Source organism: Eucalyptus grandis, chromosome 7 (assembly GCF_016545825.1).
Source record: "Eucalyptus grandis isolate ANBG69807.140 chromosome 7, ASM1654582v1, whole genome shotgun sequence".
NCBI lineage: Eukaryota > Viridiplantae > Streptophyta > Magnoliopsida > Myrtales > Myrtaceae > Eucalyptus > Eucalyptus grandis.
In genome coordinates, this window is record NC_052618.1 from 3,013,864 (window position 1) to 3,034,966 (window position 21,103).

The following is a 21,103-nucleotide window of genomic DNA, read 5'->3' on the forward strand; positions in this document are numbered from 1 at the left end:
CACACTTGAATATTTTTTGGCTACTCTCTCGTTGTGGAAGAGCAGAGAGGGAATGAGCTGCACTTCCTTCTCAGCACATCCCACCGCCTCCGCCTCCCGAAAGCCTCGCCGGTTGCCTCCGTCCGATTGCCTCCCTCCGACGAACTCGTCATCAACTCCGACTCCGAGCCGCTGCCACCGATGGCGTCCTCCGTCTCTGGCATCTGCTCATCCTCCCCCCTCAGACCGAAGATGCCGTCGGCCTCCGCCGCGAAGCCGTCGACCTCCAACAGGAGGGAGGCGGCCTCGGTCTCGTTCCTAAGCGGCGCTAGGCTCCCCGCCGTCGACCGGGTGTTGTCCCTGTTGCTGGCCCGATCGGTTGCGAGGAGATCTCGGTGGACCTGGGTAGGGCCGACGATGCGGCGAAGAAGGAGAGGCGCAGGCCAGAGGGTTGGAGAAGGATTCCCGCGCTGTGGACGAGGTACGTGGACTGGCTGCACCAGCACCGGAGCTAGGGCTTTTCCTTGGACGAGAGCCGAATGGGGTTCACGGACAAGTTCGTGGAGAAGATGGAGCCTCGATTCCAGGCCGCATTCAAGGCGATGGAGGAGCTGGAGAAGGGCGCGATCATGAACCCGACCTGGACGAGGGCCGCATGGTCGAGCACTATTGGTTGAGGAAGTCGGAACTCGCGCCGGCCCGATTCCTGAAGGTGCAGATTGAGAGCACGCTCGACGCCGTCTGCAATTTCGCTGCCGATGTGGTCAGCGGTGAGGTCAGTTCTGGAATTCCGGTCGTTGTTGCTCTCCGTGTGGTAAGAGAGTGGGTTTACATATTATTCACTTGAAATGACCATGTATGGAGATTTCCGACTCTTAGCCTTAGTAATTTCAGAATTTCCTTCAGGTTTTCCAATTAATGTCAGCATGAAATTCCATTTTTAATCGTTGGTTTTCTTTTAGTATGCTTAGCTGATTGCATCGGACACCGACGGATTGATTGACTTGATAATGTTTGATGCTTAATTTGCAGATTAAGCCCCCTCTTACTTCTCCCGTGGATTGCTTTACTCAAGTACTTTCAGTTGGATTAGGAAGTTCAGCTATTGGGCCACAGTTTGTTGCAGAGGCATTGGCTCCCGATAATCCTCCATTGAAGTGTTAAAGATCGGAGTGTCCATCCTCCTCTCGCAATCTACCCTTCAGGTATTGAGCTTCAAGGAATGTGCTGCTCTACTCTTTTAACGTTTTATACCTTCATTGATCTATCCATTTAAGTTGTCGGTCGATGCACATTGCAACGCTGATAGTGGAGGTGAGCACAACCCTTTTTCATTCAGTTGGGCACCGAACCAAACAAACTGCATTAATACGGTTTACCAAACCAAACCACACTATGTTCTTTTTGGTAACTTTTACTCCATCCTATTTTTCAATGCAAGCTGAACTGCTCACTTCCTTCGGTTTTATTGGCAAATTGTGCGGCAAGCCAGACTCTATTTTTCTGCTTAGCGCATTCCTTCCCCCTCAACAAAAAGGAGTCCCTCTAAAATCTATGGCATGGACAAATATGTGCACTATTTGGTGGTTTAAATCAGCACCTAACCTAGCTTTTCATCTTATGAAAAGTTTTATTGTCTTTATTAGGAAGCAGCCTTGCAGGAGTTGGTATTGCTCCATGCTAAAAATGTGGACGAAACTGATGTTCAAGGTGAATCTGCATTCAAATCATTGGATGTATAGATCTATGAGAGAATCCCTATTTGAGCTTTGCTGTTAAATTCTTTATGATATCTGACATTACCATGTTTTTCGTTTATTTAATTTTTCCACATGCATCGATGAGCTCTAAACTTCTAGAATTGAATTCACTACATTTTTTTTGCAATTGATTAGGATATCTTTCCTCACAAAGTATCATTCCGTATCATGGACACGGCATGTAGAAGATCTACTCTCATCATGCCTATGCTCTCAGCATGTCCCAAATGAACTTGTTTTATACTTCTCTTATTTATTTCTTCCTTCAATGAAGTAGTTTAGAGTTTAATAAAGAAAGTGATCTATCTAAATTACTTCCATTCACATCATCTACAGCTTCATGTTTAATTGCCAGAATCAAAATTTGCTACCTGTTTTATCGCATTTCAAGTAACTTCAATGGTTAATTGTAATAATAATAGAAAACTTTCATGGTTAATCACATTTAAAATAAAGTGAGGTACAGAGGATGTATATCCACTAGATAAGAAGACCTTAAATCCCAGTACTCATTTCAAATTGTTAAGTTGCTCAACATTTGACACTCATAATAATCTTTTAGTATCAGGGAAAGGTGTTGAGAGATGAGAATATGAGCCCCAAAATTATTATTTGATACTCCTGATAATTGCTTAGTCATAGGTGGCTTAAGGACACATAAAAGAGTTACATATTGCTTTACGACTTCAATACTGGCTTCTTGTTGACTACATATTATTGTTTGTCATCTAATATTCGTGAAATTAGTTGGAGAGCTTGGATTAGCGGTGCACAGCAAGTCCAGTTCAAGCCAAGAACCGGGTAGAGCCATCCTGATGAAGTCCTATTCCAGGTCAATTCTCAAAAAATAATGAAACCGTAGAGTCAGCCTTTTTCTGGTTTGGCTCCTGGTTCTTATACTAAAATGATCTATTGGACCTTGAAACCGACCAACCAAGGGGTTCTAGGCTCGAACCAATCCAGAACCCATGTTTCACCTTATTTTAAAAAAAAAAATGTAATAGCAAGTTGCAATCGAGAGGGATTGGAAGCCGTGACCTCAAGTATGAGGTGTATGCATAACACCACTAAGCTCACAAGAGTTTGCTTGATGACAGCTATAAAAGATGATCAATGATATTTTAGACTTGATTTTTACAAAAAAAACCTGGTTCTTGAGTACTGGAAACCGGCCTGAAACCAGTCAAGTGTAATTGAATTGTTTCTTGATTCCAGCCTCGGAAATGAATCGCCCAATTCCCAGAAAGAGCTTTTGTGGAAATCAGATCATACATATTGTATGTTATTTTTCATTGCTCTTGTCCAGGCCAGTTGCAGATCATTTGTAACTGAGACCTCCATGGTTGGTACTAGGTTTTTGCCATGGAATTGACACATCCTAGAACAGATTGCTTGTAGTTTTAGATGTCAATTAGCAGTATTCTTTATACATCTGATTTTTTTAATCTCAAATTTTCCTTTCAATGATTCAAGGAATTGATACTCCACCAACTGTTGTTGTTTGATAGGGTGACAACAATCTATCCTTTTCTCAGTTTTCCCCCTGCCTATAGAAGTTTCACCGACAAGTCATTGAGTTTCATGTTTTCTTTAAAGATACTAACTAGAGCAGAGTTAACAACTAATTATTAGCTTCTCGTCACACGCAAGAGCTATAAGCTATTGAATATCAGACTCATCCTTTTTATTGCAAAGAAATTAGTTGATCTTGGTTGACGTGCTCATGTTTTTATCACAGAGTAGGTTCCATGGCCTTTCTATTGTTGTTCCACATAAAATAATAATAATAATAATAAATCAAACACCCTGTTGCTTTCTTTTCTGGTTGAGCATTTTCTTTAGGGCAAGCTTCTAGATGTCTCGGGTTGAACTCTATTTTGGTGCATGTATTTTATAATTAGGATTATCCAGTTTAGTGGATTTTTAAAGTCATTATTGCTAATGAGGCTTAGTCAGTTTGTTAGTCTTGCGTGGAAAAGTTATTACTTGTGATGTATAACAAAATCTTGGGTAACTGGATGTCTTCATTTATATGTCATTCTGATGGTATACTTGCATGAAGTTATGTCAAAATTAATCTTTTCGGTAGTTTGCTTAAGTGAAATTTTGGCACCTTCAATTTTGCAGATATTGCATTGATCACTATATTTCCCATCATGAATGCAGGGTGTCCCCATAACACGAGAACTCGTTGTTGGACAATACTGCGCGGATTGAGGGCTGGTTGGCTAGATTTCCAATGTTTGATGGGGTGGTGGCAGAACATCTGACATGTCTGCAGTTGGTTTATTTCCAGCAGCCCTTCAAGTTCGTAAGCCTTACTTCTAATCTCATTGTGGTTATATTCTGATTTGACTCGAAGAGCATATTCATTAGCGAATCCAACTTCGGGGTATCGATATCAGAGAAATGCTTGTTGGTGCATCCTTGATGGATGAGGCTACCGGGACAAAAGTGGTAACATTGCTGTCAACTAATGTTATTTGGTGTTTCTTAGGAACGTTATGTTGTTACCCAAGTCCAGTAAAGGAATTAGTTTTGGTATTAGTGGGGCAACTTATGGTGTAAATTCTTGCTCAGTGTGTAGTGCTCAGGATTCTGCATGTGCACTTTTATGATGTAGGAATCTGAGTCGCCAGAATGAACTCAGTATGGTCGAGATATCAGTCTTGATTATAGATAGCTAATCAGGCATTAAAGGATGTCAGCTAACAAGTTGAATAGTTGTCCCTGATGGTATGCACTGTGATGTATGCAAGAGTAACTTGTGAACTTATATGCAGCAGAATCGTACTTGTATCCAGTCATTGTGCGCTGAGAAGATTTTGTAGTATATGTGCTAGAGGATGTCATACAGTATAATTCATTGTAAAATAAAATGTAGAGGATCCATTTGATCCATTTAAGCTCACGACTGGCAATTGCTAGCAATTGTTGTTGTTGTCATTTAGTTGCTTCAAGGCATGTTCATTTCTAGTTGCCGATGCACACTACAGTGAATCAAAGTACAATGCACTTTGATTTGTCCCTTCTCTTGTTGCCTGCTTGTAGTATCAAATTCCCAGCAATTCGAATCCTTGTTCAGGATGCAGAGTAAATCTGCAATGCAAGTCGGGGAGATGATTCTGTTTCCTTGTCCAGGATATCCATTATTTTGTAGGGTGTCTGAAAAAGAACCATAGACACTTTCATTTAGGGACTGATAGCATATCCACACTGTTTGCATTCCTAGATTGTGATTCCTTTGCCTGCTTGTAGTATTAAATCTGGCAGCAAATAAAATTCTCTTTAAGGATACAGTCCAATGTAAGTCTGGGATTAATTCTGTTTCCTTGTCCAAGACATTGCTAACTTGTATGTTGCATCAGAAGAAGATCCACAGAAAATTGATGTAGGGACTATAGATTAACTTAGCATGTCCACATTGTTTGTGCTTCCTACATTGTAAATCCTTTGGCAAGTAACTTATCATTGTACTACTTTCGTCAAATAATCACAAACATAAATGTCAAGGTCTGTTTGGGTTGGTCATGAGTTTCAGCTTGCCTTCCCGGTTTTAGCTGTGGGTTTGAGTTTTTGGCTTTACAAAAATGAAGTTGGCAGAAGACATAACTTCTAACTTGAAAATGACTGGCTCATTTTGAGAATTTAATAATACTGAATGCTGAACCTTAAACAATGATGTTTGGATTCCTGGATAATTTTACTTCTAAAATGAAGCATGTGATGACTTTTAGTGACCAAAAGCCATATACCTGAAGCGCAGTCCCTATCATCCGTCCCCCCACCCACCCTGGCGGGAAAAAAAAAAAGAAAATAACAACACACACACAAAAACAAAAGAAGTTACAACATAAGCAGTATCGGTAGTTTTTGGTGGCTGTCTGAGTGGCTTCTCTACTGATACTAATGAAAGGATGGTTCTTGCCTTTTGTATTCCTGTGCAGCGAAAATAACTCATTTCTTTTCCAGGTGAAGAACAACCCTGCTGCATTTCCCAGATTCTTTCTCCTTTTCTTTGGTAGGAGTAAATCCTTTATCAGAATGACTGTTCTGTAACTATAAGTAAGGAGAAAATATGGGCCTCCATCTTTCAAGATTCTTGCTCTTAATGCTTTTTATGATCACTTGTGTTTTGTAGATGGGAGAAATATCAAAGTGAGGAGGAAGCGGCTCTTGGTTGGGGAAAGCGTGTAAGAAAAGCTGTTTCTTACAAAGAAGCATAGGCAGCACATCCAAGTGAAATGGCTGATGAGGTATTTGATCTAAATTGCCTTCTCTTATGCTGTTAGGCTAGAAACTTTAGAATAAGAGTGCACCTGATGGTGTTAAATATTGACCAAGGGATTATGATGGTGATCTAATTTCTTTGATATGCTGAAGAAACTCTCTGTTGTGCTGAAAAGCAACTTCATGGATCCACTTTTAACCATGCTCCTTTTATGGAAAGGGCAACTAAATAAATCCCTTTGTCATTGTTCTTTATTTATTCTGGGTCCTGGGAGTTGAAATTTGGATTATGAAGTTGCAAATGTCTTTCCTTTTTTATTGGTTATTATTCCACTAATGAAGCAAAGTTCAGTCGCAAACACTTGTAAGGAGGACTCATGCATTGAACATACGGCTTATTTTCCTCCTTAACTTTTGTGCGTGCATGAGTTTGCTTTCAAATTCCTGTTGAACAATATATTTTTCTCATTCATCTTGTCCTAATGTTGCTTTTAGCTTGAATTGCTGACATCCTTGAAGGTAGGATGCTGGTCTGTATTTTGAGTTTTTCACTGAGTATATTAAGCTATTTGCTCCATTAGAAAATTTATGGGCAATAAAATCAAATTTGTTCTTGATCTCAATGGTGCTGAGGTTTTCATGCATTGACTTGCACTTATATAGCATCATAATATCATTATTTGTTGGTTTACCTTTGAAACATAAAGCAGAGTGGTGATGAAGAGGAATGGGTGCCAGAGCAAGAGCTAGAACGGGAGTATACACCTGCTGGACACGCTCTAAAGGCAAAATAGTAAGTGCCACAATTATTTATGGTTTTCTTCTTAGTGTAAGTTTTTTGCTGCTAATTCAATTAATGAAAGGGATGCGAATGCTTATTCAGTTGATGAAAGAGAAGTTGTGACTGCTCCTCCGCCCCCACCAGATCCTGAGCTACCACCCACTGTATCTGCAATAGCCCAATCAGTGAGACTGTTAAATGGGGAAGATAAGCCTACCATTCCTCCTTTTGTGATACCAGGCCCTCCTCCTTCTTGACCTAAGGATGTGAGACTCAATTCTTAAAAAGAGAAAGAAGTCAGACCAAATGCGGCCCATCCAGGCAGAAGTCCAGGAGAGCAGGCAACTCCCTCTGCGGAATTTCTTAGGTGATTATGCTGCTTCAAGTTCTATCCCTCTAGTCCCTAAGCTTAATGCATTTCCACCATCGGTGCTCACAATGACAGGTCTTGCTCAGAAGGAGTCTCCACTTAACACATCAACTTCAGCGATGCGTCAACCTTCTTGGGAGAAAATGAATGCAGATCTGTCCCCATCATCTGAAATACTTCAGTTGGTTGCGTTGAGCATTGGTCCAGGTCGACAGCTTGCCCTTTTTCTGCTCGCGAAAAGCTTAGATCTCCCTGGAAGTGATGTATCCTTAATGAAACAGAGTCTTGACCCTATAGGCAATTCTGAACCAAATCATGTTGGAGGCAAGGAGCAATCACATCCGATCGATGGGCTTGTAGATCCCCAGAAGTTTAGACCAGCCTGAAAGTGGGAATTCTTCTAGTAAGACTTGGTCGGTTCTTTCTCGGACTGATCATCTTGATGCAAAGGAAGTTTCATCTGAGGAGACTGTTTTGGGTCATCCTGAGAGTGACGCTGATCCATAAATCCAAGGCAAGGGAGTGACAATATATGGAAATCACAATTCTTTCACGGGACTGGAAGCGTTAGGGTGCTTTGCAGATGGTGATATAAATTTTTTTCTTGTAGACTTTGACCAGTGACGGTGAGCAATGAAACTACAAAGATAGGGACGATTAGCCAAATTAGGACACCCCTATGTAAAGCTTTTGTTATAGAAAATGAGATTGTAGTGTTAATCAATGTACATTCATCTTACTCAAATGCTTTTTTTTTTTTTTTTTGTGGTAAAAGGTAAGTATTATAGATAGTCTAGAGAACCAGAAGGCCATACAAAGAACAGCAGGGAAGAGCCGGCACCAAAAAAACTTGCACTCAGAATGTCAGAGTGCCACTTGAGTGGAAGGGTGCCAACCCGAGCTGCAGAGAAAGATATAGGAAACATAATAACAGGCAGCTAAAAGAAGGCTGACGAACAGCGCAGCCAGGGCAGAAAGCAGGCCAATAATAAACGAAGAGGGAGGGCAGAAATACAACCCCATAACACCATGATACAATCAAATGAAAGCAGCAGCTAGGTGAACTGGAAGTAGCAACAACAGCAACTGAAAGACCCAGGGAAAGACGAGATAGAGAACCACCCAAACAAGGGGGAAGAGGGGCTACCCACGAGCATCATCAATGCAAAGAAAAACACGAACGGAGACGGCCAAAAGATCACTTCAGAAGGAGGCCATAACGCTTACTCAAAGATAGAAGGGTGGATACCCCAACTAAGTTGAAGACGTTTGTTGTGGGGGATATCCGGGACCTTGGAGAATGTAAGGGCCTTGTCTTTAACAGCTTTGATTAGATGGGCTTTCATGGTTGGGAGGGAGAGTTGTTGCTTGCGGAAGATGATATTGTTTCTCTCCTTCCAGACAAGATAACATAAGGCACCAAAGGAAAACCTAGCCATTGATTGGTGGAACCTGGATCAGATAAGTGATTAATAGCCCACAAAAGGTTCACTTTCCAGGTCTGGTTTCTCCAAGGAAGATTAAACTTCGCTGCCCAAAAGGCCGCAAGGCCGCGAGTGATGGAGCAGCCAAAGAAATAGTGATCGATTGAATTCGGTCTAATTGAACAAAATGCACAAGACACATCCGGAATTCTTCCATGGGTGAGTAACCTCACCTGAGTTGGCAGGCGATTGCGAGTAATCAGCCACAGACGAGTTTGATAACGAGGAGGGAGAGAGGGGCTCCAAATAAACTTGTACCAGTGACTTAATGGCTTCCTCGTCCTCAGGAGATTCCAAGCAGAAGCTGAAGAGTAGTAATCAGCCACATCTTACTCAAATGTTGCAGGTGCTAGATTAGCATAAAGATGAGTTAGTGCAGGCGCTTAACCGGAGTAAGGTTGCTGAGTGGCTCTGTCCGATACATCACCCTTAGATCAAGTCTAATTGGTGCATTTACCTTTCTTTTCTTCACTTGCCTTGTTCTATCTCCCCAAGCTTTTAGAAGGTTTTTTTGTATGAGACTAAAAGCTTGTATCATATTATTGTATCATCAAAATATCACAAATTTTCTATGTTTTTTTTTTTTTTTTTTGGTAAGGTAAGTAGTTAATATAAGGGGAAAAGGTCAAACTGTACAACCAAACGGCTCCAAAAACTAACACTCAGAATGAACATGCTCATTTTGAGTGTAAGGGAACCGAGGAAAAAACCAAAAGGCAACAACCAAAAGGAGAGCCAGAGCCAGGAGCCAAATGGCAAACGCCAGACAAAACAACCTAGAAACCAACAAGACACCTAGCCAGGCAGTCTAGGATTAGGGGAAGAGAAAATAATAGGATCCAAATCCCACGAACAAATTTTCTATGTTAATAAGGGTTCATTTTCAAGTTGTAATGTAATTAATTTTTTTGCATAATGAGCAGTATTAGCAACCATGAAAAGCCATTGTTAAAACTCTGCCAAGCTTTCAAGAGGACAAAGGGGAAACGTGCATATAGTTTACCTGATTTGTGAATCATTTCTTATAGATTCATATTAATCAAAATCGGGACTATGAGACTGCAGTGTAGAGTTTTATCTCTTCAAGCACAAAAACATACTTAGTGAAATTGAGTTTTACTATCATGACCAATCAAAGGAAGGAACGGGTATAGAGACTACTAATGAGATTTAATCAGCTAAATTGAGAGCTTAAAGGACCAAAATGAACGGACTTATAACTTATTAAACCAACATCTTGTGAGAATTGAACAATGCTATGTCTTCTCACCCACATTATCATGCGAAATCGAAATGGTGTATTTTGTATGACACGTGTATTCTGTAGTCAAGTGCCAAAAAGAACTCGAACATAGCATTTCGATGTTTGAATAACAAAGTTTTCAAAACATCTTCCAACAATACAAAGAGTGAGAATTAAGAACCACCATATTCTTTATAACAAGAATTAAAAATTTAAGATTGCTCTGATTTCCAAAAGTAATTGAAAGTTAACTAATATCAATTTTGTTTGTATATCTACACACACTCAAAAGCTGCAGAAATTCTTTAGATCCTTTTCCTTGGCATATCGGCTTGGTATTTATCTTCGAAATGTGAGGATACAAATTCTTAGAGTTCCTAATCATCCCTTCGGTGACTCCAGTAGCAAGTGATATATCTGCACAAACATTCAGTTATTTATATGCACGTGTTATTTCAAATGCCATTTACATATGCACCAATATGTCTTTAGTAGTTTAAATTGAATAGGATTGGAGAAACTAAAACCTTGGGGAGACTTCTTTTCATCATTGAGCTGAGTGGTCATGTAAATAATAGCTGCTACAATGGATATGGGGCTCCTCCTGCAAAATTAGAGGATAAAAACAGAGGAGAATACGTTCAGCACTAAAGGAACAACTAGTAAAGCATTTGAACTGAACCCGGTAAGTAATCTTTATACACAGCAGGTCTACATTGACGAACCTGCTCAAATCACGTCTTTCAACCTCAATAGAAGAAAGATGAAATGTTGTCAACCAAGTTTTACAGTTTTCGACTCTTCCTCCAGCTTTACCATTAAAATTCCAACTATGAGAGAATTAAAAACTGAAAAACATTCAGATTGTGCAGTTTGATATCACTGTCAATGCTTATATCAGCTTGTCTGTCATTAGCAAGTCCACCTGTCTCCTGCATCTAAGTTGATTTCGCTAGGAAGTACTATGTCGATGTCTATCCTGCTTCTCTGGAACAAGTAAACTAACAGAATTAAGGATGTCTACAATACATACAGAAACATAAAACAATGAACTTGCATTATTACCTCTAACATGACAGCCCAAAACCCGATCAACCTGAAAAGCAGAAAAGTATCAAATGAATTAAAGATGGATTCTAAGATCGATCACCAGAATCAAACAACAAAGTTAGTCGTAGGTAGATTTACCCGGTGAAATTCACTTTGGCAGCGTAAATGGCGCGACGAGCACCAGCAAGTTAGGCATGAGAAAAATAAGGATTAGGGGAGAGAGAGGGAGTAGCATTTATACCGGGTACTATAACTGTCTCATATTCATGTGGTCCAATTCTCTCTACACTTAATATGTACAGCTCAATACATCCTCCCACGTGATGGCACACCCCTCAAGTGTATAGTATCTTCTCTTATACAGAATATGCATCCCACTAGCTAACTCAGGTTATATGCCTCTCACTAGCTTAGTCACATAACTAAGACCTACTTCACAACCGAGCAGCACAACACCTAGTTTCTCTGGACACAGAAAAGCCATGAAAACAACAAGGTTATGTATGGATCTAGCCAGCTTTCTTCTGAATCACACGTTCCATCTTTGATTGTTGCGTTTTTCAGTATGATTGTTATCCCCGACCTGATGTAGAATCCTTCTTCTAGTCTATCTGCTTCTTGAACACCCTGTAAATGGAAGGATCACATCTAGTCATAAATCCGGATGGAATTGAAGTATCAGGATTGCAAAAGGCAGTACTTACATCGGTGTTGTGAATAACCACATTTTTCCCTATCCGGGCATTCTTGTCAATTATGCAGTTCCTTGAAATGATTCAACTTTCAAGATAGTGATTCTATATCATACAAGAACAACCAATGCATTGAAAACCGTATAATTTCCTTAATACTATTCAGTAAATGCATATAGACACTTGTTTTTAGGTAATCAATGAAACAATCTTTGTTCATTTTTATTGTTGAGTTTATTTATGTTTTGCTCAACTGAAAAAGAAAAAAAAAAGAGGAACTTGTTAGAACTTATAATCGACCTTGAAATTTGTAACAGGGTAGGTTCCTTATTCCCAAAAATAATCAATTTATCCCCGATAGTAGGTTCCAAGTTCCTAATGGAATATGGAATCACTCACCCCTACTTGAAGTTGGTCAAGGTATGGACCAAGCTATAGAAGGTGTCGCAAGATGGCCCGAAGTGGAGGGAAAAATACGAGGTGCTTTAATGCTTAGTTTGGCTTTTATGGAAGCGTCAACAATTTATGGATTGATTGTAGCATTAGTGCTTTTATTTGGAAATCCATTTATGTAATATAATAAATATAATTTTTTTTTGTGGTCGGGGTTGTTTCTTCTTTCTTTTTCTTGAATTATATCAATATTTTACTCCAACAATTATTTATTCGTTGAGACAATAAACCCTAAGAAGAATGGAATTGTGGATTAGGAATTAGCATACCAATTCTCTTTCTTCTATCCTGTTCTTAGCAAAGCAAACTCTTTTTTTAAGAGAGCGTTACGACAAATGAAGTATTCCCCAATTGAGATTAAACTTGATCACTTACTCTAATCACTATTTTTCTTATTAGGAGTTTCCAATTGAAAAAAAAATCCATTTCAAAATCAACTACATTTTTTTATTCTATCTAGAAACAAGAAAATTAACTAAATAATAATTTAATATATTGAAATACATAAAATTATAAGATAAATATACTACATATATAAACTTAAGAAATAAAAAAAGAAAAAGAAATGAAGAATAAATAAATAAAAAATGTGAAGTGATGCCAAAACAAAAACTCTCTTCAAATTTTTTTTTTTTTTTCTATAAGTGGAGATTGTATGAAAAATGTAAGTGATTCTTTCGTTTCCTTGGGTCACTAGCGATCGGAGTTTAGGATTTAATATCAATATTTTAGCAAGAAATCTAATAAATCTAAGTGTAGTCCTTAGTGTTAGGGTGTGTTAAAATCAAATTGAAACCAAATTGAACCAAAATTTCATGTAATTCCAATTCGGTTTCGATTTCAATTTGCATAATAAAATAATGGCCATTTTTTTTTTATATCGGTTTGGATAGTTTCGGTTTGATTAAATGAACCGAACCAAATTGAATTGAAAATTGTCCACAATTTCTCTTCTTTTTAATCCCTCCCAAAATCGCAGTGAGAAATCCTAATCGTACCAACACTCCATCTTTCTCCCCAAGGCACAGGGGCTAAGATCTCGCGAGTGCCTCTCTGCTGACCACCTTCACCGCCTGCCGCTTTCGACGTCAACGCTGTCTCCTCCTAGCTCACCATCGCCCATCGAAAGCCGTGGAGTCATCGTCCACCACCATTCGCTCGCTGTGAGGTGCCCCCCTCTCTCTCAACAAGCCTCGTTTGAGCTGTCGCCTTACCATGGCTGTGTGCCGGCCTCCCTTGAGCCATGAGTGACCTCAGATCGAGGTCTTCCACGGCTGATCACGATTACCAATTGATGTCATGAGCCATAGTGAGGTCAATCGAGGTCGCCTATGGAGGCGGCAAGGCTCACCATCTCAAAAAAAACATGGTGACTGCAAGAGGGATCGTGTCGATGGTGCCAACGGCTGAGGCTGGGTGTAGGGGCAAGTGGCCATGGAAGGTGGTTTGTATTGGAGGGGAAAGAGATGAAGAGGGGGAAAGGGGAAGGGGGTGTTTGGGGGAACGATGGAGGTAGGGTTGTGAAAAAATATTTAAGGAATTTTAAAAGGGGCAAATCTGGTATTTCCCAGGCTGTGAGCTGTGGAGGAAAAAAGAAAAGAAGGAGAAGAAAACCAAAAGCAAAATCAAATCTAGCTGAAACCGAACCAAAATCAAACCGAGCTTTTGGTTCGGTTCATATTTGGTTTGAGTTAAAGTTCATTTCAGTTTTATTTAACCATATGGTCTAATGGTTCGATTTGGCTCAATTTTTCAAATCGAACTGAATTGTTGACACTCCTATATGATGCATTTATCTTTTTTGGAAAATGGAGCATGAGTTATTTATTTCAAGAATTGGCTAGACCAAACTAGCTGCACCTTTTTTCTATTGTAACTAGTACAAAGTAAAGGATACATGACCTCGTGAATTACGTCTAAATAAATTAAGTTCATTAATTAAGAAATAATATTTAAGAGCCATAATTTTCGTGATTCATTGGTAAATCCACTTCATTCTTTATTAACCAATAATGTGGGACCATTCATATGGTTAAAGCTAAATCGTCTTAAGTTTAAACGTAGTATGGTAATTTTTCTACTACTACGTTAATTTAATCTAGAAGAGTTTCAAAATGGATCATTAAAATGTTTTCTTCAATAGAGAGCACTAATATTGATGAAATTATTTGAGACTTTTATTGGAAGAAAAGGTCAAACTCCTTTTCTTTTAATCTTAGCCATAACTTTCTAATTTGAGAACAAACACCAACACGTAAACGGAAATTGTCGGTTGTGCTTCAACAACCTTGTATCCAAAACCAAGAAGAACACTTGCTTGTGAAATGGAATTGAGGAAAAGTCCATCATCTTCTTGATGACAAAACCAAGAAGTCCACTAGCATATGCATTGGAATAGAGGAAAAGATCATTATCTTTTGGATAGAATGTTCCAATAGCTCGTAGATCAACTAGATTTTCAAAGTCTTGACTTGCAATATGTGGATTGTTGGAAAGCGAAGAGAAACAATAGCAAGTAGACCATCGTACAAGAATTGTGGCTCAAATTAATCAAATCATTGTGACAAACCTTCTATTCAGTACACATCTTCAAGTCTATCCCGACTAGAAAAAGCCACCAAAGAAAGGAAATTAAAAGACTTACAAAGCTCTGTAAGGTTTGACACCAGAGACTTCATATTTTGAAAAACGCTTAAAGGTGAAAAGTTATTTATTGAGGGGATTCCAAGTATAGCTTCCCTAGATGAAGGTGCGTCTTGAAGCGGAGCAGTAGAAGTAATGAAGATCCTGAACTGATTGTTAGTTTAGTGAAAAACTGTCAGATCTATTTGCTTTCTAGGGGAGATCATGAATGCAGTTCTCTCCTTTGCGATAGAATGATGGCCATCTTGGTATCAAATCTTGATTATTCTAGCTGAAACTTATGAGATGATGACCATCTTCAGTGAATTTTTAAATTAATAATTTGGACATTCAACATCATCTAAAGTGGGGCTTGGAACCAAATTCTCATAAAATAGTGTAGCATAGTGTGTGATATCCCAGATTTTCAACCCTATTTTCTACTAAATAAATCGGGCGTTTCATTGATGCGTCTATAGGGCTGTTCTCATATCTAATCACTCTCAAGATAACTAGACTATCTGGTAAAATCATTAAGAATTTTAAGGCAAATAGACTTGAGAATTCGATTAAGAATCGACTGCTCGACCGTGCTCATCTGTTGAAATCATTACGGCACATATATAAATCGATTTGAGATCAGATATAGGTTGGTTCGATTGAGATATGTGGCTAATTGTGGGTGACACTACTAAATTGGAAAATTCTCGTCAACTGGCACTAGACTGATTTTCTTATTGTTTTGGTACCCTATGTCCGTATTTGAATCCTCGAGATTTTCACGACAACTGAGAGTCGCCAATGTGTCGAGTGAGTTTATTGTGGCTTGAAGAAAATCGACCATGGGTCATTTGCACTAAAAGTTTCTGAAAGTTACCCAGTAGCCTAAGTCGCGCTAAAAACGCGCCAAATGGAAATTAACCGTGAATTCAAGTCCGATTTCAAAAATTGAAAGTTCTGTCATGTCACAAGTCATTTTAGGAACGTCAACTCATCTTCTGAAAGTGAGAATTATTCTTTAATTGGATAATCGTTGATTATTAATTCAAAAATAATCCGGCATCGGTTGATAATGCCAAAAATATTTGAGTGGACTACAGAAAATGTGGGAGCTATGGAAAGAAAAATATTATATTTTGGCTAAGGTCAATCGTGTAGCCACACACGATAAATTTTTATCAAGTATCGTTAATACGAGGGAAATAGGCCAATTATTATTTTGATTGAAGATTCTAAGTGTGAAGCACACAGTCCTTGGTTGAGAGTAATTAATCGTGTAAGGGTTATTAGTCGCATTGAGAAGACTATTGAAAGATGAAATGATGTATGATAGGTGTGTGACAGTGTGGAATATGACATGGAAACCATCGGATTTGGAATCGGTTGTGCTCGCTAAGCCGTAATTCAACATTACCATCAAAGTATGGTTTTGTCCATTGGACCTTAAGTTACCACCTAATCTAGGTTATGCACGCTGAGCCATAATTCAGCATTATCATCGAATTTGGAATTAGTTGTGCCGTTGAGCCGTAATTCATCATTAACTGCCAAAGAATTAGTAAGCCATGGCCGCTAAGCCGTAATTCAGCATTACCACTAAAGTTTTAGTAGGCTGTGCTTGCTGAGCCGTAATTCAATGTTGGGATTGAGTGTTCAAGATGATTATGTAAGCCGTGCTCGTTGAGCTGTAATTCAGCATTGAATTTGAGTAAATGAGATGAGCCGACCAAGAAATGGTCGAGATGACATGTAATTGACTAAGTCGATTGGTCGAGATATCGCTCTGTGATGTGATTGCTTGGGTGCCTATTGAACTGTGTTAATATGCAGGTGGAATCTGAGGCCAAGGTAAGTCCTCTGACCCATGCGTGCATAGATAGCCCGGTTAGCGTATTGGTTTACTAATCGAGTCTTACGGGGTAGAACTTGTTGAGACATGATCTCAATGGTTATTGTATAACCATTTTAGGCCCATAGATAAGCTTGAGGAGAAGGAACTAGAAGAGGATGATGAGCTAGAAAAAGATGAAGAGCTTGAAGGAAACTAACTTAGTGAAGAAGAATCAGAGGAGAATCAGGATGATCCCTAGTACGACTCGGATGAGGACTGAGATCCCATCCTGTTTTGTTAGACTTGGTTTTTATGTGGATAAGTGTTAGATTAGACCTCTGTAAATAGTAGTATATTATATACTATGAGGTGTTTGTATAAAAGTGTGGTTGTGAATTTTTAGTATGAAAAATATGGCCCTGCTTTTCTATCTCATTGTTTTATTATCTAGGGATTTATAAATGCTTTCGGATGTGCTATCGAAAATGAAAGGGTCGGCGATACATAGTCATGGATATCACATTCTAAAATCGACCAAGATAAGGGATGTGTGCGTGCCTGAGGATCGGGGCGTGATACAGTGAACCTGCAAGGTGCATATTTGATTGGTCTCATCTTTATGCAACCAAATGCATTTCATGTCAATGGTCCAATCATGACTCCAAAAAGGACAACATTCATCTTACTAGTACAATTTGTAAAATTTGCCATGTCAAGAAGTGATTTTTGTGGCGACTGTCAAACATATGTGGTACATCACACTAAATATCTAATATAAATAGTTTATTTGTCTACTGCTTGTTCTAGAGACTAGAACACGTCCATGATATGCTACATGGACAACCAAAAAGACCATGCATGCTTCAAGCACCCTGTTGATCATAAATTATAAAACTACTATGTAGTGGAAGGAGGGCTTCTTGTTGGAGGAATTTCAAACATTGATGTAAAATTTTATTATCTCACTTTCTTTCTCCCCATTGTCCCATTATCATGTAGAATCGCTCACATCCACTACACAAAAGTCATTTGATTTCTTATTTTCTTCCGCTCACAGCGCATGTACATGAACTTCCATTACCACGACATCCAACTACGACAAGTTTGTTAATTGACTAACTGAAGCATTACTAGCAAAATTTGAAGAAGAATCAAGATATAATGTTGGATAAAGTGCACAAGAAGGCATTTTATGCTAAATGAGTATTAATTGTGCCAACTGACTGCAAGGTGAACGAGCTAGAAGTTATACAATTTTGATTATTCAAAAGTCTATGTAAAAGATCGTCACGATATAATCTGATATGATCATTTCGAATGTATCCATCTCACTTCCATTAAACTAACAGTGCTCAAATGTTTCCAAATTTCGAAGTTGTAAATGAAGCAATTCCTCCATCATTTCTTCCTTTAATAAGATAAAACTTTGCATACATTCCTGATGGCACATTATTTGAAGAAGTAGTCGCGGAAGTCAATTTAGCAAGAGCTCGGTAGTTTCGCATAAGACTAAGTAAATAGTATTTGAACTTCAAAAATCACTTCAAAGCACAAAAAGAAATGCCAAAACCGGAAGGTCCCCAACAAAGACAAACAACTATAAGCAAAATGAAGATCAAATTGCTATACAAAGCACCGAGGAAACACGTTAATGAATGAATTCAAAGGTAAGAGAGAACTGCTAGTAAATTGTACAAAATTGTCCGATGTTTCAAATGAAGTTCTTTGTTTTGTCTCCTTCCTGATCCTTTTTTAGCGCATTTTCTTCTTTCTTCTATTCTTCACCCTCATCCACTTCCAATTCTTCTTCCTCCTCTTCTTCTTCCCCAATCTTTCTAAAGGAGTATTTTTCAAATCTTCTCTAATCTCTAAGTCATCCTCAAATGTGCAACTTTCCTCAAAGGTATCGAGCTTTTTAAGCACAGGTTGACAGTCATCACATAGCCAAATAACATCTTTGTTGAGAGCTTTAGGCATGGTTCTAAGGCAATACCTAAAAAGCAAGGGAAAAAGACAATCGTATTTCAAACAGTGAGCATCTTTTACATGAATTGAACTTGCATACGGGTGTGTTCGTGTATCACATAGTTCTATGTGAGCATGGTTGCCTAAGACTACATGATGTAATTATAAAGGATGCGAGGTCAAAATTACAGGTGAATAGCATATATTTGATGGAAGTGACAATAGCTCAAAGCCTCATAGAGGCCGTGGTCCCCACACATTGTGGGCAAATAGTGGCTTGCAAAAAATCCAGAAAATATTTCCTGAAAGTTATTTTTCATGAAACAAACAGGGCTAATGTGAGAGGAAGTTACGTTCAATATGGGCTTAGTATTAATGGGACTAGATTTGGTTTTAGTAAGTATAGGTTTTGATTAGTTTCTAAGGGGAAAATTGGGTTTAATTCTATGATTTGAGCCTAGTTTGAATTTTGATTGAAACATCCCATTTCAAACGGCCAGGGCCCAGCTCAAGTCCTCATTTTCGCAATAAAAACGTAGAAGATAGCTTTGAAACAGGTCTTGATTATGTGGTTAAATTATTAGCATTATTTTTAGTTTAATTTCATTAGTTAGTATATATTATTTAGACATTTTAGCATGTGCCCTTGACATAGCTTAGTTTTTGGTGCGTTGATCTTCTAGCCAAGAAATTGTATTCAATTTGAATATAGCCTTAAGGACTTAATAACATGTCCATATATTTTTGTTCGGTACTTTATTGAATTTACTTCTGTATGCTTTTTTTTTTTATCATACTTGTGGTTACTTACTTTTTCTTGATTGTGCATTTATGCATGGACATGGTTTAGTGGTATGGGTTCATAAGTTTACTTCATATGCATCTGGTCTACCTTAGATTTTGGTACGTTGATTTTTTAGGCAATAAATTGGACTCAATCATCATATGCTACGATGATGAAGACATCAGTTCCACTTGTATTTATTTTTTCTTTGTTGCTAAGTAGCTGTGTGGGAAGTGTTTGGCAAAAGACACATGCCAAGGTCACAACAATTTGCTGAATGGAACTACTTTAAGGGTTCATTGCGTATCCAAGAATGACGATCTTGGAATTAATGATATAATACACAACTGGGGATTCTCATTTGTACTCAATTTCAGTGAAGGTATGTTGTTATTTTGTAGCTTTTCATGACCTAATTGATTTGAGTAGTTGGATATATATGTGCAAGGCAGGGACTAGAGTGTATGCAAGAGTGTATTTGGAAGATCTCACCTAAGGTCCTTGTAGGCTCAATGAAGTGACAGGGCAGTAAAATGTTTGTTGTTTTTTTTTTTTTTTTTTTTTTTGGAATCCATTAAAGCTAGTTAAAAAGAAATTGTAAATGTTGGATAGTTTATCAAAACATAGACCCTATTAAGAACTAGACAATTAGGAAGTAAACATAATCGCATTAAGAGAACAAAGCAAAAAAAGAAGGTGAGAAACTCCAATCACATATGCACGCATGTGAAAGGGAAAGTTAAAAAAAAATGAAGAAAAAAACATGATGACATAAAAACCAAGAGTTTTGTTTTTCGTTTATCCTATTTTAATTCTCAATTCACTTTCAAATTTTTTCCGTACTTATGGAGTTTCAAACCCTCCACTTTCCTTTTCCCATGTGGAAAGGTTGGCCACTAGAGTAAGCCTGAGTAGTTAAAGAAAAAAAAATCACATGAGTTGGACATCTTTTATATATATATTCCAGTTTTCTTTAAGGTAGAGTTTGTAGGTAAATTCTTCTTATTAATTTTATCCTTCTTTCTTTTTCTATATTAAAGTTGATAGGCGATCGTTAAGATTAATTTTGTTCTCAAATATCCCATATTGCAAATAAAATTTTGGTGTTTTTCTTTTTTCAGTTTCAAAACTAAAATAGAAATTTTGATTTCAATTTTAACCATTCAATAAAAAAATTCCATAAATATTGTCGGAGCCAAATTACCGGGAGTTGGGATGTAGGATCTGCTTTCTCAAATAAACTTGAAATGATTATCATCATTCGGCACTCTTAACGCTAGAGCCTTTTGTAATAAGAATGCCTAAATGTTACAATTCATCATTTACTTTAACTAAATACGAAAAATATGTGTAAGTAACATCAGTGTAAATCAAAATATACATATTTCGTCTTAAAAATTGAGCTTTTTGCTGGCGAGTTTGAATTTAAAAATAAAGTGTTTGATAAATCACTTGCTAGCTAAATAAAAAAGACACTCTTTTCGCCATAAGATTGTGGTCAATTTAATAATAGATCAATGTGCTCTATTTTCATCATTTAAAAAATAGAATTCCTTTAATTACCCTGATAATCAATGAAAAGAACATTAGAGAATTAGGGCAAGGCAATTCCCACAGCCTGCGAGATGAGGCACATATTTTATTATGAACTTGACTAAATTGCCCTCAAACAGGGGAAAATTACCAAAAAAGTCCTAAATCTATTTTTTTATCATAAAAAAACTCCAAACCGGCCAAAATTGGTCGACAAATTTACCCCGATTAACCAGCAAAAAAACCATAAATTTTAAAAAAAATCAAATTTTTAATTTTGACAATTTTTTACCCCCAAATTTTTAATTTATTCGATCGAGGCGAAA

General features: G+C 38.0%; 1 long non-coding RNA gene across 2 annotated transcripts; it reads left to right on the forward strand.

Moving 5' to 3' along the window:
* The first annotated feature begins 657 nt into the window (after positions 1–657).
* Positions 658–3,988, forward strand: LOC104429687. 2 transcript variants are annotated; one of them, XR_005552622.1, is made up of 4 exons: positions 658–754; positions 1,012–1,184; positions 1,626–1,689; positions 3,906–3,988. It is a non-coding gene; the product is annotated as an uncharacterized LOC104429687 (long non-coding RNA). The 2 variants fall into 2 exon arrangements; XR_005552621.1 differs by lacking the exon at positions 3,906–3,988 and adding an exon at positions 2,487–2,577.
* The last annotated feature ends 17,115 nt before the right edge of the window (positions 3,989–21,103 follow it).